We start from the raw sequence: 4,626 nt of genomic DNA, 5'->3' as shown, positions 1-4,626 counted from the left end.
CTAAATTTTTGAATGAAAATTTATGTTTCAAAGTAATATGAAAATCTCAAAATGCAAAAAACATCAAAAATTAAATTTTGAATACGTTACAGGCTTACATCTCCGGTCCTCAAGAATCAACTAGGAAAATTGAGATATTTTATATCGGTTATTTTCACAAAATCCTGAACGGTACGTACCTGAATCTCGTTTTTGACTGAAGATTGCCACACACAAAAAAAAAGGCTAAACTTTATAAGCGGCAAGCACAAAACAAATCTAACTCGCCTCATGGAGTTAAAAACATAAAATGCAGTAATAAAAAACACCACATTTTGATTAAATGACTTCGATTGAGGGTGTTCCGTATTGGACTCCGGCTTCCCAAATCGATAACCCTCCCAGCGACTGGACCACGCAAATCGTCCACGGCTATTCGGGGACCGAAATTTATGTCCAAAACGGTGCCCTGTGGGAGGGAAACGACAGCCGTGGAGGAAAACTATATTTATTGGGTGAAATTTATGGCTTTCCTATCTCGATTGATAAAAATCTGCTATGCCTTAGAGAACAAAAGTTCGGAGTTTTTCTGTCACCCCTCGACAACGACGACGATGATGACAACGATTTGTATCGATTTGATGCAAAATAACAATTTTACAAACATCAGACGATCGAATCGGGTTTCCAGAGCCGAAGTGTAGAACGTGACTGACGATCGGGGAAATCGTTCGTATAACAGCGTGTTAGTTCATTGAACCACCTGGTCATTGATCATTTTTGCTAATAGGGCAAAAAATGACGCTCGACGGTTACACTGTTTAATTTATGCTTCGAGAACGTTTTCAACTGGTTTCAGATTTTCAAACCAGAATTAATTCACCTAGCGGTGCAACGTTCCTTTGTTATACCATCACATTACTCTATTTTCTAAGTAATGCTAACATCGTATGCGTTACTTTTATCGTAAACATTTATCGTGAACTCACGAAATAGAATCAATTCATAATTCATAAACAATAAGAACTTCAAAACTCAGTGGTTATGTCTTGTGTTTAGTTCTTAATTGATTTATTATACATCTTGTAACAAAAATTTCATTAGCATGTTGGCTCCTGTTTTCCCATTTGATATTTTAAATGAGTTTTTAAAACGTATGAAAACTGCAAAATATGTGGAATTGCACGATCTTCTATTTAGTTTCGAGTTCGTTGAAATCGTCGGGCTGCTCTGAAATAGTGATTATGTGCATATTATTATGAATCACAGTAACAATATTTTAAATTTTATTTATTTTTTATAACTACCGATTAGGTATAATCATATTCAATCGTATATCAATAAGCTACGACACTTTTCAAATAAGACCAATAACATTCGCATTGGCTCAGGGATATCCGAAAAACTTCTATTTGTTAGTCACACACATAAAAGAAACAGGGAGAGAAAGAAAAAGAAAAAAGTGACAGAAAGCGAGAGGGGGTGAACGAAAGGAAAAGATAGCAAAGGAGAAAAAATGATATCAAAAGAAAGAGAGTTTGGGGCAGAAAATAAGGAACAGAGAGAGATAGAAAGAAAAAGAATGTTGAAAAATTAATTGTTGCATACAAAAAATAGTGCAATTGTGGTTCGGATATTTAGTTTAAAAAAACTGCAATAAATTATGGCTTACTCTCTTTCTGACATTTTTTTGAAATTTATAATGCATATTCTATTTAAATTTGATATTGAAACTCGGTTGTGTTTTCGTTTTCGACTGATTTTATAACCTTTGTTTAGTATAACAAAGATAAAAACTGTTGGTTGGTAATGTTTGCGAGCTGACTGCATTAAACTTCGATAAATTCTCATATGCTTAGTGCAAAAGTGAAGTTGACATTTGTCAGGAATAAAGAGAAGAACAACAATAAGAATTTCTTAACTATCTAATATCTTTTTACTGGTATGCAAAAACGCAAAACCTTAATTTTATACCTACCATCTTGACAAATAACCAGCTTTTGGAGTATTGACATTTAAATTTGGTACATTATCCAGTAAGAACTCTCTTCAGGACTTGTGCTAACCCATAGCGTATAATGAGACTCCGACTGTTTACAAATAGCTACTGCACAACAATTATGTGATTCTAAATATATTTGGATACATTCAAATTTTATACATTAAAATAGTAACTTTTTAGCTTTGCGCAGTGGCGATATCGTAACCAATGAGGTACAACCGAGGTGCGATTATTGCAAGTTGAAAACTAATAGTAACTTTTTATGAAAAGAACAATTTAAAAATAATAATAATAAAACTGCTTGTTTTTGTATTTCGGACTTCAGTAACTTAATTCACGTTTATGTCAGCTTATGATTGCATGCCCGCGTAGGTATTAGTAATTGATGGCAATATCATATATATTTATAATTAACAAACAATCAAAACTCGTTTAATAGTAATACAATCGTAACAATTTGACTAAAAATGAATTTTAAAAACCAATGTTAAATTTGTTTTAAATTAACAAGATTTGGTCAGTTGTTCCCTAGAGCATGGTAAAATATTTTCCAATTCGAAGCTAACCATGAAAAATAAGGTAGCAAAAAGTGTATCAACTGGGTAAAACGAAGTTGAATGAGGCTAAACATTTTATTGTCCCAGACTGATAGTAAAGTATGCCTGCCTTCAGTCAACTACCACCCTCCTCGAGGGTTCTGTAAATATAAACCAAGATGATACCCCTAATGAGCTCAGCGGGAGAAGCGATTGCCGAGCATTCAGCTATTGAACCACTCTTGGAATCTGCTCCTCCCTACCACACAGAACGAAGGAAGGACCAGTTTGACTGTGTCACGATAGATAGGGAACGAATGGACATCGGGAAACTGGATCAGAGAAAATCTTATTGGAACGGGGTGTCACAGACAGCAGCAGAAAAAAACATGAAACAATAAAATGTGATTTTACCAAATTGGATATCTGGTTTTTTCAGCGATCGATCGAAACAAAATTCGAAGACTATGAACCCTAATAATAGTTCCCAAATAAAAAGCTTCCCTAATCTATTTTGTTGAAATAGTTCGTCCTGTGTGGCTCGTTACCATTGATAGGAAAATAGTTTTTTGTAATAAAATGTATGGAACACTGGCGTAGCGTGAGGGGTCGGGGTGGTCCACCTCGGACGACACCCTCAAGGAGGGTGACACCCATCAGAATATTTTTCATCTTAACAATTTTCATATTTTCCATATATTACACCCAAGGTCCCAGGTGTCACTTAGTCATACTACGCCACCGGTATGAAGCAAGCAGACCATTGTTCACATTTCACATATTGCTACAGTTTGGTATAGCTTTAACTTAAGTTGAGGACACACTACGCACAAGATATAGCTGACACGTTGTAAAGCTCTAAAATCATAAAACAGAATTTTTCGATTTTATCATTGATTAGCTTACCCGATCAGAAGAGCATAACTAAAAAAATACAAAATTATATCAACGCGAGATACAAATAACATATTTTGATACAATTTTGTATTTTTCCATATAATTTTGATAACAAAACAGAATCTGAATGAGTTATAATAACAAAACCTGAAATTAAGTAGTTCCGAAACAAGTTTAACTAATTTTCCGTTTTTATCAAAACCTGTTGTTTCTAACAATGTTTGTTATTATATTGTTCTATATACTATCTTATTTCGTTAGAGAGCTGATACATTAGTAACCAATTTTTATATGTGTTTGATACTAGTAGAATCATTTCTGTTATAATTTCTGTTATTTTAACAACTAACGGGATCAAATTAAAAACACAACCTGTAAGGTTTTTCCCATAACAAACTACCAGCTTATGTTACATTTTTGTTTTTTCTTTCTGATCGGGTAACAACGAATACTGCTTGTTGCGTTTCACACATGTAGGATATCGAACGTCTTCGGCATGTTTTGAATAGGACTGCTGCAGAAATCTTGCCGAAAAAAGCAATTACCAAAGACGTTCGATGATAAACTTACTGTGAAATATTCTCAGTAGTATAGAAATAAATCTGAAAAACGTCAAAATGTTGAAAATTATAAGGAAAGTTCGGGAAAACTATCCCCAGAGTAATAAAAACACACATGTTTTTTAATACATTATGGTCTTTCAGTTGTAAATTTCAGAGCAGCTTTTATTACTTTCGATTAATGTCCGGAAAACGTTGTTTACATTTTCGCTTAGAGTACAACCAATTTAATCAACCATGTATAAAGAACCCAGCTGAAGCATCAGGTTATCGGTCCATTTCTTATCTTTTATTTACAAGCAATCTTTTTGAAGGAATAATTGTTGGATACCGTAAACCGGGGTGACTTTGATCACTCTATCTCTTTTTGGAATTTGTGATAAAAAGCACTCATAGAATTTGAAAGTCTCCTAGATAGATGGTCTCGAGGTACGATGCTAACATGCCAGTCGTCGTAGGTTCGAGTCTCGGCTCGGGAGAGGCTGTTAGTGTCAGTAGAATCGTAGCGCCTAGCCCCGCAATTGTCTTGTACACTAAACAGTCGGCTGCGAAGTCTGTGTATAAATAAACAGAAGGTCAAGTTCCGAATCGGACTGTAGCACCAAGGCTTTGCTTTTTTTAGAACTTGGGTTTACCGTTATCTCCACTGATT

The 4,626-nt window shown here is 34.6% G+C and overlaps 1 pseudogene; it reads left to right on the top strand.

Annotated features, from left to right (window-relative positions):
- Window positions 1-2,159: 2,159 nt before the first annotated feature.
- On the top strand, window positions 2,160-2,274 carry LOC129733478 (U4 spliceosomal RNA; annotated as a pseudogene).
- Window positions 2,275-4,626: the final 2,352 nt, after the last annotated feature.

Source organism: Wyeomyia smithii, chromosome 3, assembly GCF_029784165.1.
Source record: "Wyeomyia smithii strain HCP4-BCI-WySm-NY-G18 chromosome 3, ASM2978416v1, whole genome shotgun sequence".
Lineage (NCBI taxonomy): Eukaryota > Metazoa > Arthropoda > Insecta > Diptera > Culicidae > Wyeomyia > Wyeomyia smithii.
This window is presented reverse-complemented; position numbering and strand designations above follow the sequence as displayed.